This window comes from Alnus glutinosa, chromosome 3 (assembly GCF_958979055.1).
Source record: "Alnus glutinosa chromosome 3, dhAlnGlut1.1, whole genome shotgun sequence".
NCBI classification, from domain to species: domain Eukaryota; kingdom Viridiplantae; phylum Streptophyta; class Magnoliopsida; order Fagales; family Betulaceae; genus Alnus; species Alnus glutinosa.
In genome coordinates, this window is record NC_084888.1 from 27,083,841 (window position 1) to 27,098,825 (window position 14,985).

Below are 14,985 nucleotides of genomic sequence, written 5' to 3' on the forward strand. Positions count from 1 at the left end.
AAATATAAAATACCATTTTATTTTGAAAAATGCTACAATTCTAAAAAAAATTAAAAAAATTAAAATTTACTTCCAAAATAATATGTCGGACACATTTTCAAAAATAATAAATTATGTATGACACATTTTCTCTTTCTTTATTGATTATTCAACCCTAGTATAGAATTGCCCTCGATCACTATTTTTTTATTTTTTTTTTAATGGTGAAATTAACAGTATCCCTGGATTGGTGATAAAATTTTCTACCTATAATATTTGAACATCTAAGAGTCTAAAGCGTGAAGGTTTACTGGGTGGCATCTCAGGCTATAATTCTCATTAGAATAATCATATCTATTAATTTCCGTGAAGAAAAGAACGATCCTACGCGCCAGAGAGCGCGTACGGGAACGACACCGTCAAATGATGAAGAAAGCATTCGTTGTCAGAAAGGTATTGCAGAGGATTTAAGGGGCGTGGCAAACTATGCAAAAAACACGATGGTACTAACACACATCATTGTTTTCCACGCGCATGCGCTTGGTTATCGTCTATGTCAGTGACTGAGGCTCCTAGGAAAAGGACGACTGATAAGCACAAAGAACATTGAGTTAATGAAGGCGATGATAAGATACTGTGCTTATAAAGCAACACTTTGCGTGCACTTGACTTCGATAAGAAGCAATCGCGAAGGTCCTTTTCTTTTTCTTCTTTCTTTTTCTTTTCGAAAAAGTCTATATATTCCTCCATTAAAAAATTGCTAGATACACGCTTTCACTTTCATATTCTTAAATACGTATTCATTGACATAACACTAAAGATTATCATTAAAATTTAGATAAATTATTATTAAATTTTAAATCCCACGATAATTTTGTGTCACGTTAAAAAATGTACACTCGAAGGTGTGTGTAGCATTTTTCATTAAATTATGATAACGTTTCTTCAAATTATCAAAAAATGTCAATATCTTCCAATAATAAAAATTTAAATTTAAACAAAATAATAATAATAATTAAATGGAGGGTGGCCGAATCACTCCAAATAGTCCAAAAACATAAAAATTTGAGGTGGTTTGACCTTGGGTTTTTATTTATTTTAATTTTCTTTTTTAAATTTATAAGGGTATTTTTGTTTTATTGAAGATATTTTATAATCATTTTTGTCTTTGTCCGATCGACTTTGGGGGGTCGACGTTGATAACTTGAGAAACGTTATCAATTAAATAATAATTCGAAAGAATTCGCGAATTTATTTATTTTTCTTCGGCCCATTGGTTGGGTTGTCTAAGGATTGTGATAGCTTTGGTGTGGCGTGCATGTTGGGGAAACATTTATTCAAAGTCTTTTTTTGTCTAAGAAAATGAGGGCAATTGGTCGTGTTGGTGTTGCTGGTTGGATGTTAGAAGAAGACGGTAGAATATGAAAGAGAAGATTGATTAGGCCGGAAAAACAGGGGTTGGTTTAGAAAATTTTCCATTTGGTCATGATTCCAGCGCAATTGGGTTTGAAAAACACAAAAAAGAAAAGTAGAACATCATTAATTAATTAAACCAACTTACATTACATTTATATTCATTCAATTTAGAAAATCATTATCAAATTGGTTGTAGTCAAATCAAAACTCTTATCTGATTAATTAAAAAAACAACCAACTGATGTATGTGTATTCATTGCGAGGGTGTTGGGTGGAACAGTGACCCATGTTGATATAAAAATATGGTTTTCACACGTGGCAATACATAATTATGATTCATGAACAATACAATTATTTTATCATCATTTTATGTGTAAGCTATTCCCAAAAAGAAAAAAGAAAAAGAGTGGAATTTTAAATGTTTTTTGAGCTATTTTACAAAATTTTAATCGTTTTCAAAATATTAAGGGTGCATTTTATTGCCCAATAGTTTTTTTTTTTTTTTTTTTTTTGGATTTTATAGCATCTCAGCCCCATAAATTTATAGGTGAGATTATTTGTTTATTAACTAATGGTGAGATTAAGCCATTTATTCTTCGCCGATGATAGTCTTCTTTTTTGTTAGACGAACGTCAGTGAGTGGCAAAGATTGCAAAATGTACTTTTTCGATAAGAAATGGCTTCAGGGCAAAGACCGAACAAAGAAAAGACTTCCATTTTCTTTAGCCGTAACACGAAGGATGCAATTAAAAGGGGATTTCTGCTTGATTCAAGTATCCATGCAGCTAATAGTATTGAGAAATATTTGGGTGTGCCTGCTTTGATGGAACGGTCTCGAAGGATGGCTTTTATGTCTGTGAAAGATCGAATTTGGAGTAGAATTTCTAACTAGAAGAACAAGTTCTTGTCACAAGCTGTAAATGAAATTTTCTTGAAAGCAGTGGCCCAATCCAATATTCCTACTAACACTACGAACATTTTTCTTCTTCCAAATACCTTATTAAGGGAGATTAATGCTATGATGCAGAGGTATTGGTGGGGCAGTCATGACCAGGTATCAAAGATCTAAGGATAAAGTGGGAAAGTTGGGCTTGTCCAAGAGCCAAGATGGATTGGGGTTTCGAGACCTAGAAAATTTAAATAAAGCTTTACTAGATAAGTAGTGTTGGAGAATTCTTCAGAACCCTGAGTCTCTACCCGCAAAGATCTTAAAAGCAAACCATTTCAAGAACAATTCGCTCCTCAATTCTTTAATGTGTTGCCGACCATCTTATGTTTGAAGGAGTTTATGCTCGAAGCTTGAGTTTCTCAAGACAGGTCTACAGTGGTGTGTGGGTAATGGTGGACACATACACATTTGGAATGATAAATGACTTCCCCCTACTACAGGCCATCGTACTATAATTCATAGAGGAGGACTACGCGATAATGCAAGGGTAATGGATCTTATTGATTGAGAGACAAAAGCATGGAAGACAAGCATGGTTCGGGATTTATTTGGAGCAAAGATTGCAGATGGCATTTGTCAAATCCCTCCAGGGACCATCCATAATGAAGACAGACAGATTTGGAGAAACACTACAAATGTGGAATTCACAGTTAGAAGTGCTTACCTACAAGAGGAGATCTTAGCATTTGATCAAGGCGAGTGCTCACATGCACGTAAGCATAATCTAATGTGGAAAAATTTATGGATGATGAATGTCACTCATGTTGTGAAAGTCTTCTTGTGGAAGGCATGCCATAATGCTTTGACCACTAAAGCCAACCTTTTCTGACGAAGAATTTCAGAAGACCCTCTATGCCCCCTTTGTGGGGTGGAGGTGGAGACCACAAGGCATGTTTTATGGGGCTGTTTGACTGCAAGGGTCATAAGGAGCATGTGTGACAGCAAGATCTAGAAACGTAGTATTGTGCATGAAAATTTTGCTTTTTGTTGATACAGTTTCCGGTATGGTGACGTGTCGCCTGAAGATTCGCTGTTGATTTCTTCTGAATACCTCAACCCTGCAAAAAGGAACAAACAACTCGTCGGGGGTGCCGACCACGCCCACTCCGATGCCTAAGTCAGTCTAAAAAGTTTTCTGCAGAGTATTCTGAATATTAATCTCAAGAGCTTAGAGAATTCGTCATCGTATACCTGGTGTGACGGTCTTTATTTATAGGCCGGACCTTCTTGACACCTAGTTGGATTAGGAGTTTGAGTCCTAGCCTGTTTGAATTTTAACCAGATCTTCAGGGAATTCGGGTAGGAGTGTGAAGTCCGTAGTTGATTGCGTTTGTACTTCTTTAGACTTGATTCCGTGTCAATAACTATTCTATCCCATAAATTAAGGATCTGTAGATTATCCCTGATCTTCTGGGATTTCATCCTTATCGCAATCTAAGACGAGTGTGGCGCATGGCACTTTTTAGAAGATTGTAGCACATTTCAGCCAACCTCCGAGGTGACGATATCCGAGATGTTTTCGCTCCGATCTGGAGATCTCGGGATATATTCGCACCATAACGGGGTTGTGTAAGTCCGAGATGTTTATACTCCGAGATGTTGACACATCCAATGGGTATCACCCCGAGGGGATATCACACTGACTCGATATCATGCCGAGACGTTATTACTCCGAGACACAAATATCCGAGATATGTTCACTTCGTTTCGGCTAGAAGATCTCGGGATATTATATATACCGTAACCTGGAATGTTAAGACCGAGACATTGTCATATCTCCGAGATGTCTTTGGACCTAAACGACCTTCTCTTCGCTGGGCGGAACTGTGCGGAACAAATGTCCGAGACGTAACTCCGAGATGTCATTGGATCCACGTGTCTCTAGGGTTGATTTTATCCCTAACACTTTTGTTCTTGAGAAACTTCACCGGTTTTTGGATAAAGATGATATGGAGCTATTAGGGGTTGTTGTTCCGAACGTATAGCTTCGTCGAAATGCAGTGGTTTATGGAAAACCCAATAGCCCATATAATACAGTGGTAAGTAATGTTTATAACTCTTTGATAGCGTTTAAAGATGCAAATTCTCATAAATTATCAGGAACAATAGGGGAAAATGAGTTTTGGTGGGAAGCTCCTATGGATGGTTTTGTTAAGGTCAATTGGGATGCAGCTGTGGAGACTAACAAAAAGAAAATGGGTATTGGTGTTATAATCAGAGACAGCAAAAGTGAGGTTTTAGCAACTTTATCTGAACCAAAGGATCATATCATTGCTCCGGAGATTGCAGAGGCAATTGCGGCTTTAAGGGTTGTATACTTTAGTCACAAATTGGGCTTTTATAAGGTTATTTTGGAAGGAGATGCTCTCCAAATAGTGCAAGCACTGGGAAAAGAGGGTAGTAACTGGTGTATATATGGCCATCTAATTGAGGAGACTAGGGGGATATTGCACAATATGCAGAACTGGAAGGTCCATCATGTTAGGCGTAATCTAAATGGTGCAGCTCATCTATTTGCAAGGGTAGCTTTATCTCTGAGTAAGGCCCATGTTTGTGTTGGGGAAACTCCCCAATGTATTTATGATATTATCGTTGTTGAGCGATGTACTTAAATTGTTTATTTATAAGATGCGCTTAATTCCACTCAAAAAAAAAAAAAAACTATCACTGAATGCATATGTTGATTACCAAACAAAAATAAGGCGCTATCTATTTCAGCATATATATTTTTTGAAAAATGTTTTCTATTTTTTTCGGTGTTTGGTACAATTGAAAATGATGGTCAAATCGAAAATATTTTATGTTTGACCAAAAAAACTTCTTTAGTTTCGGCAAATGGTTTTCGTTTTTAAATGTTCGTAAATCATTTTTCGAGTTTGAACTTCTCCTTCTCAAACCGTTGGATCACAAGGTTGTTTGAAGTCGCTAGTCATTTTCAGTCGTAACTCATTTTTCATGAGCTAAATGCTGAAAAATCTTATTTCATTAAAAATATTTTTTAATATAAAACATTTTCCGTCGATACAAACGGAGCATAAAAGTGTGATCCATTGTCTTATGGTATTTGCACAAACAATATCCAAGTCACACGTACTCATTACTGGCACCATCGGTTAAAGTTGGAATCAGCAAATAGTTTGATGAGATAGATTTAGGATTTGGTAGAACAAGCCTGTTTCATCTTTTCTCATTATGATAGTTACTTTTGTTCAATTCGGATAACTATTATTCCCTTACTTAGAATTCTTAGGTTATTCTACTGAGTAATTTTTTTGAAATAAAAAATCAACAATTATTTTTAAATTAAATGATATAAATTTTAGAGTAATGTTTCTTGCACAACTTTTGCACAACTCTAATAACTTTTTTTTTTTTAAATCAACTATTGAATATTTATGGCACACATGTAGGAAAACAAATCCAATGGTTGATCATAAAAATAAAAAGCAATCAGAATTGTGCAAAAGTTGTGTAAGATACATTACTCTAAATTTTATCATACGTTAGAATCCGAAGGATTAGTAGACTCAATCCTAAGTACCAGGATTGACAAGATTGATTATCCTAATCTTGATAGAAATACTATTTCATATTCTGCAATACATTTTCCATACATTTCAATTCTTTTTTTTCTTTTTCTTTTTTCCAGATCAACCATTAAATCTGTCGGTCTTACAAATTTCAATAATTAATTTGATCAAAAGATGAATGAGAGATATACCACCAAATATGAAAAATAGAATTTCTCTGATCCTTAAAATTGTTTGTTATCTCGAGGGTTGTTGAGTTAGTTGTTATTATTTGAATAAGGTAGATGATTAGCATTCTTTGTTTTGTGTGTTGTCCTTTAATTTAGTTAGGTAGTAGACTAAATGATAATGCAATCCTTCTATGGGAGAAGTCATTGAGTCATTTTGTCAAGCAACTCGCAGGAGGTGAAGTCCTGTCCGAGGTTGATGGAGAACTACTTTCAATTCCATTTATTCCCTTTTTACAATCCATTTACCAACAACCATATGATCATATCAGCATCTATCACTTTATTATTTACCATATTTATCAACACTTATCATCGGATAATTTAAAGAAATGTTAATTTGTATTTTCTTATCATACTTATTTGATGTGACATGTTTAATTCACTCTTGATTTTTTTTTTTTTTTTTTTATCTTTTTTAATTAAGACTAATCTAAAGGCAGATTGAATATATCACGCCAACTGAGTATGCAAAATAGCATTTTTCTGTAATTTATCGTAGGAAGTAATAAAAAAAAAAAAAAAAAAAAGTAGTAAATAATGAAGCGAGAAATATTGATATGGAAAAATCTCTACAATTTGAATTAAAAAAAAATAATGGTTGAGATTTTAAAAAATAATAATAATTCTAGCAGGTTGAAAATAATTCAGAAGTGTTCGGGGTAAGTAAAAAAAATAATTTAGTCCATGTAGTCAAATTCTGTCAAACACTTGACAGATTCTGTTAGTGTGCCACATCAACGCCAATAAAATAATGACATATGTCACCCTTATTTAAAAAATATAAATATATTAAATATATAAAACTTAAAAAAAAAAATTAAAAAAAAAAAAAGAAAAGAAAAAGAAATGGGGTTTTTTTTTTTGTAATAACCCGAAATAATAAAATAAAATAAAGAGTAATTAACCATTTTAAATCAACCAATACTTGTGTTGTTAAATTTTTTCGACAAATGCCTAAAATAATTTTCCTAAATATCCAAACAAATAAATAATTTTATGGGAAAAATACATTTCACCCTCAAAGTTAACCACATTTTCACTTTTGCCTCCAATGTTTAAATATTGGCAATCTACCCTAACAAAGTTTTCGAAAATTTTCAATGTAACGACCCTATTAGCCATTTCTGTCTTTTTTTTTTAATGAAAAATGGCTCACGTGTGCTGCATGTGCATTTTTCGGTATAATTTCCAAAATTGCTCCATATACACATGTTGAATTCCCAAAATGACCCCCATTAAAAAAAAAAAAAAAAAAAAAGGTGGCCGTAGCCACCCCCATTCCAGTCAGATAGGAGTGAATCAGCCACCCTCATTTGGCCTCTTGTACCCCAATAAAGTTTAAAAAGTGGCAATATACCCCAACAAAGTTTTCAAAATTTTCAATGCAAGCACTTCGCTAAATTGCTAATTATTTGTCTTTTTTAACATAAATTATTGAAAATACCTAAACTCCCCTACTTCAAAAAAAAAAAAAAAAAAGGTTGGCCACCCCCATTTGGCCAATGAGATGCTCAATCCACCACCATCTGATCGAAATGGGACGGCGAGCCACCCCTACAACCCATGAGGGTGGTTCGGCCACCCCCATTTGGCTAAGGAGGTGGCCGATCCACCCCCATCAGACTGGAATGGGGCTCGACAGCCCCATTCTGGCTAGTGGCTAGATGGGGGGAGTCACCCCCAAATGGCCCATGAGAGTTGCCACGACCACTCCTTTTTTTTCTTTTCTTTTTTCTCTTTTTTTTTTTTAAATGTGGTCATTTTGAGAATTAACACGTGTATATGAGACAATTTTGAAAATTTTGTACCGATAAAAACACGTACAGAGCATGTGAGCCATTTTACGTCAAAGAAGAAGGAAATGGCTAACGGAGTGCTTACATTAAAAATTTTGAAAGCTTTGTTGGGGTACATTGCTACTTTTTAAATATCAGAGGCAAAAGTAAAAAAGTGGTCAAACTTTGAGAGGGTAAAATGTATTTATCCCCAAAAATAATCAACAGAGTGATTACATTGAAAAATTCAAAAAGTTTATTAGGGTACATTGCCAATTTTTAAACATTGGAGGCAAAAATGAAAAAAGTTGTTATATATATATATATATAGCTTGATTTTCCTACATTAAAATATCAATGATTGTTTCGAAACTATGACTCATTACTTCTTTAAAATAAATTACATTTTAATGGCATAATAACAGAGACAATACACATATTTATGAAAACTCACGTCTAATATTCCAACTGTCAACTAAGGCTCAGTGTGTAATTGATTTTGTAATGATTTGATTACCAAGTCGTGGACTTACGCTGTTATATCTTTTCCACTGTGAAACACCTCGGTGTTTTGCATATTAGCAAGTTTTCAGGAGGTTGAGTGAGAAGTTCAATGGGATGAAGATGCCAAGTGAATGGATCGTTTTGGCAGGTTGGGTTAGTTGTAGTTGTAAAGTCTATTTGGAGGCTCCAAATTTATAATTGATGGTACTTGATTTTGTTTTGAAGGTTTATTGTTAATCTCAGATCAATTTATTTCGCTTACCGCTTCAGTATACTCTGATTATTAGTATAGCATATTGAAATCAACTAATTACCAATTAGTTGATGGATGACACTGTGAGTAATAATTTAAGTTAAGTAAATATAATTATTTAATTTTGGAAGCAATACAGGCTGCCGGTTCAACGACCACTCCTTGGGAGAGGGGGTGGCTTGCAAGCCACCCTAGAGGTGGCTAGGGGTGAATCGCCGCCACCCTCGGCCCTCTCTGGGTGGATTGTGGGCCACCCCCCCTCCCCCAATGGGTGGCTGACACCACCTCGGAGCTTCTTTGGTTGTGATGGCTATTACAGGATATAGGTCTCTCTCTCTCCTCTACCACTCATGTTTACTGCTTAACAAGAATGCTATTCAAATTGCTCATAATGATGTTTTTCATGAACAGACCAAACATATTGAGATTGATTGTCACTTTGTTAGTCATCATCTTCTTCAAGAATCACTAAAGCTTCATTCCATTACATCTTCCAAAAAGTATTCGCAATCTTGTTTCCAACTCAAGTTGGTCTCTCGCACTCCACTTTGAGTTTGTGTGGAGCTGTTAGGTTATATGTTGTACAATGTATTGTGGTCCCACATTAGTTATTAGTGTATGTGTCTGTCTAGATTATCTTGCCTATATATATAGCTTGTTATCTGCGACGACATACAAATTCGTTGTTGGTAGCTTGTTTTCCACGACGACATACGAAGTCGATTACTTTGTTTTTATTTTCAAAAAAAAAAAAAGAATTTTATTTATTTAATTGCCAATTTTAATTAATCTTGGCATGTGTAGACACCTAATAGAGAACAACTAACACTTTTACATCATAGTATTCCATCAACAAATACCTTAACACAACACTCACATGTATTAACCAAAGTTCCGAAACTACATAAAAGATGGCAAAAACAATCATCAACATCTATCTAAAAAAAATAAAATAAAAAATCAGTAGTTCAAATTTTTAATATGAAAAATAATGACTCCTAAATAATCAAACGCAACCAAGTATGGAACCAAAATATAAAAGCAGTAAAGAGAAAGGTACAAATATTTTGGTTTCGAAGTGAAAACTCTTTGCACCAAAGAGAAAAACCACTCCGAGGCAACCAAACCCAGAAAAGCAACTAACAGAAGAAATAGTTAGTTACAAGATAGTAGTACTCACAATACCCTTGCAGTAGTCGTACCTCGAACTCTAACAAGTACCTATATTTGAACGCCTCTCTACCAGACCCCTGTCTGAAGAGTTCTTCAATTAATCCATTTAACTAAAGCTTATCTCTAGTTAGGCTTCAAACGGTTGAACGGATACAACACAAATAACTCTAAGAGAAATACATATGAACGTTTTATGCCTAAATACTCATCTCTTAGCATGCTAGAATTCTATTCAGAATCCTTAAAGAAACAATGCCTAGAAGCCCCTTTAAATAGACTTTAGAAATCCTAATTCTACTCAAATTCGGATTTTCATGGGCGGCGTAAGGTCATCGTGCGTCCGGATGGGCAACAGCAAACCCTATGTTTCGCTTAAGGGCGTCCGGACGGCTTGACCGAGCGTCTGGACGATTGCATGGAAGAGCTTCTCCGTTCGCAATCTTCACTTTTGCATCCAGACATCCTTGCAAACAAGTGCTCTCGGTGGTTCACGTCCGCTGGGCCATCCGGACAGGTAGCCAACAGGAGCTCTCTGCGGCTTGCGTCCAATGGGCCGTCCAGATAAGAATAGAACTCTGACTTTCTGTGGCTTACGTCCGGACGCAGCTTCTGGACATCCAAACGGTCTTCAGGGAAAATCGACTTTTTGAGCTATAAAGTCTCCAGAACCTTTCCTTCTTCATAACCTTTCCTTCTTTGAGAGATATCATGCAGATCTTGTTTTTTTAAGCTCTTTCCATTCTTGATTAAATATTTCTACAATAAATCTTATGCCGGTCTTTTGGAATTACAGTGTTCCTGATATGGCAATGTTTTCGTCGACAGAATGTAGCCAATGAAATAAACCAACAAACTCCCACTTTGACAATTCTGGGATAAAAAAACAATATACGGCCCAAGAATTAAAAATACTTCACATTTTTGTCTCAAAAAGACAAAGGGTAAACAAAGTATTAAAAACCACAAGAAATAATTACTGACATCCCAAAAAAAAAAAAAAATGAATGTAGCAGAGTTCAGCAAATGTAGCCCATAAATTAAAAGTGTTTATCAAAATAAACCACAAAAAAATAAGGGTCATCACGGCACTAGATCCCGTTGCAGCTTTCTGAAAAAGATAAGAAAGACAAGCAGAGTTAAACTTTCACACAGATAATCAGAACACGCATGTATATAAAATGGAAAAAACAGTTATGTGGCAGTTAAAACATATCCAAAAATATACATGAGAGTCAAGTAATATCTGAGCACAAATTTTTCTGAAGAAATTTAAATTTAAACAATTTACTCAACTCATGCCATATGTGTCGTGTGTGAAAGCTTTCTCAATAAGGCAATAGGTTCACTGATAAGGTTTAAAACAACTGAATTTTCTAACTAAGAGAAAATTATTGTTTGATGAGTCAAAAGTCAAATCTTATCTTACTAGGGCCTAGCCACTCTCATCTGATACACTCCCCTAAGTCACAACACTTTTTCTTTTACTTAGTTCGTTAGTGATTGTTTATTTCTGCAATGATTTGATCACTGACTATTTCTATAGAGACAAGTGTAAGAACAGTCTAACAGCACATTCAGCAATGGATCTTTTTTATATTCATATTTTATGAGAATTAATTGTTTTTTATTCTTGGTGCTGTAACCTAGAAAGAATGCCATAATTTATAGATTCTAGGTTCAACTAATGAGTTGGTCAATTTGATCATCTTTGCACCAAAAAAAATAATAATTACCTTAAGGGAGCTTTTGATAGTGCACAAATCCATCGCATAAGAGGAATAAACTATCAAATTTCAGATGCAGCAAAGAAACTCAGCAGATATCAAACTTAAATCATCTCAAGGATATGTAAGGATATGTTATCAATGCCCATAGACTGAGATACCAATTCTAAATACATATGTTATCTGATTAAATGTATAAAGAATAAACTGCAACACCCTTTTTTTTGTTGAAAAAAAAAAACACAAAAAAAAAAAAAACAACTAGAACATGTTTTTCAGATAAGAAGACTGAGATACCAAATCCTAAATCTTAGCATGTAAAGAAAAACAAACATGTCCTCAAAGAGAGGTTTGATATTACCAGAAAAGCAACTGTCCGACGTGCTTTTTCTGTCATCCTCATGAAAACCTGCTAAAAATTCTCTTAAAGTGCCAAGAGAAGTATGAGGATAAAGAGAGTTCCAAACAGAGATGCAAAGCATAAGGAAAAATATATGACAATAAAAGCAAGATGCAGTGCATAAATCCCAACATGCTCTAGGATAAGGAACCGTGATCCTAGGCATGCCATGTCCTCACCTACCTCTAGGTGAGTTCACTCTCCCTCAAGGGGTGAATGATCTCATCCTTCCTTACCCATGCCTTTTTTACCCTAGGTGCAGGGTTGTGAGCCATGTCCAGTTTGTCCAATCTACTCAAGACATTTTGCATCATGCTGAATAATCCTTCATAGAGGTGATTATCCCTGGGCTCACGGGGCTTGAAACAATTGGCTTTGTTATGGCCAGTCTTGCCACAATGACGGCAAGTGGAAGCAAACCTCTAATAATCTTGCCGCTTTTATCGAGGAGCATGATGAATCTTGGAAGGTCTAGTGCCAAATTTACCCTTCTTTGGCTCTTGCTTCTTGATCCGAGGTTTCTGAGAGTGGATCTGTAGACAGTGTGGTCTGATGTTACCAGAGACGCCACAATGGTGGCAGGTAGGCAGACTTCTTGATTTGGAATGCTTCATGACAAGCACTATGGGTTTAATGTTAGCATTCTCACAAAAAATAATAACTGCCTTACCTTTGTCCTCACAAGCATTATGGGATTCAGTAACTTCAGGCTTCACAAAAACAGTCTTAGAAGTATAAGCAATGTTAGAAATCACAGTTTTATCAAAGCCTAAACCAGATTTATCAAATGAACATTTTTGCCCCTTTAACATTTGAACCAGTTTATCATTAGAAATTTTTTCTAATGAAACCTGTGATTCAATTAATTCTTCTTCTAGGATTTTGATTCTTTCAATCTGCTTACTTCTCTCCGTCTCATAAAGATTAAGCTTCTGAACATTCTGTTGGTTTACTTCTCTTAATTCCATGAATTTAATATAAAGCTTATTGTAAACCCTTTGAAGCTTATCTTTTTCATTTTCAGGACCACGACTTTCAAAGGAATATTCAATGGACTCTTTAGGACTATCATATGATGAAACAAAAGCCAAAAGATTAGATTCCTTACCTGGAGTCTCTTCATCCTCAGAATCATCACTCAGAGTGGTATTGAGAGCCTTGCCTTTTGCCTGCTTGAGGTTTCCACAATCTGCTCGGATGTGCCCAAAACCTGAACATTCAAAACACTTAAGACCATGAGGATCCTTTTTGTCAGATTCATCTTTTTCTTGTTAAAGTACCTTTGGGGTTACCTTTAAAATTATTAGAAAATTTCTTATTTTTGAACCTTTTAGAGTTCATTAATTTTTTGAAATTCCTAGCAAACATGGCTATTCCATCCTCATCATCAGTTTATTCATTAGAAGAAATTTTGCTCTTACCTTTTGCAACTTTGAGAGCAATGGATTTAGCCTTCTTGATAGGGGGCAAGGAAAACTCATAAGTTTGAAGAGAACCTATGAGCTCTTCTACTTTCATCTCATCAAGATCTTTACTTTCTTCAATAGTTGTAACCTTAATTCTAAACATTTCAGGTAAAGATCTAAAAATCTTTTTAATGAGATTTGTATAAGATATTTTCTTACCAAGATTTATCATAGAATTTCTCAAATCACTAATCTTGGTGTAAAACTCACTAAAAGATCCATCCTCTAGCATCTTAATTCCTTCAAACAGGGAAACCAACATTTGAAGTTTGATAGATTTTACAAATTTTGTGCATTCATATGTGGTTTCCAGGATTCCCTATGCTTCCAAGGTAGTTTCACAATGAAAAATTCATGAAAATTCAAATGGTGAAAGTGCTTGGCAGATGGCATTTAAGGCTTGGTCATTCGAAATACGAGTTTGAATGATAGTCTATATATTCAATAGTTGGTGTTTCTGGTGGGGACCATCCAGATTCAACTATGTGCCAAACATCTATAGATTTTTTAAAAAAAAAATCTCATTCGAGCTTTCAAATAGCCATAATTAGTACCATCAAAAGTAGGGACAAAATTAAGATTTAGAGACATGGTTTGAGTCACGAAAAACACTCAGGAAATAAATCCAAAAATACGAGTGAAACTGCTCTAATACCAATTGAAAAATAATAACTCCTAAATAATCAACCGCAACCAAGCATGCAATCAAAATATAAAAGTAGTAAAGAAATAGACATGGATATTTTGGTTACGAAGTGAAAACTCTTTGCACCAAAAAGAAAAATCACTCCGGGGCAGCCAAACCCAATAAATCAACTAACAGAAGAAATAACTAGTTATAAGATAGTAGTACTCACAATACCCTTGCAGTAGTCGTACCTTGAACTCTAACAAATACATATACTTGAGCGCCTCTCTACCAGACCCCTGTCTGAAGAGTTCTTCAATTGACCCCTTTAACTAGAGCTCCTCTCTAGCTAGGCTTGAAATGGTTACAACACAAATAACTCTAAGAGAAATACATATGAACGTTTTATGCCTAAATATTCTTCTCTTAGCACATTGGAATTCTATTTAGAATCCTTAAAGAAACAATATCTAGAAGCCCCTTTAAATAGACTTCAAAAATTCAAATTCTACTCAAATTCGGATTTCCATAGGTGGCATTCGGACATGTCATCGCGCGTCCGGACGGGCAATAGAAAACCCTATGTTTTGCTGAAGGGATGGCTTGACCTAGTGTCCAGACGATTGTATGGACAAGCTTCTCCATCCATAGTCTTCACTTTTGTGTTCGAACATCCTTGCAAACATGTGCTCTCGATAATTCGCGTCTGCTGGGCCGTTCGGACAGGTAGCAAACAGGAGCTCTTTGTGGCTTGCGTCTGATGGGCCGTCCGGACAGGAATCAAACTCTGACTTTCTGTGACTGGCGTCTGGACGCTACTTTTGGCCATCCAAATGGTCTTCAGGGAAAACCGACTTTCTGACCTGTAAAGTCTCCAAAACCTTTCCTTCTTCAGAACCTTTCCTTCTTTGAGAGATATCATGCAAATCTTGCCTTGTTCAGCCCTTTCCGTTCTTGA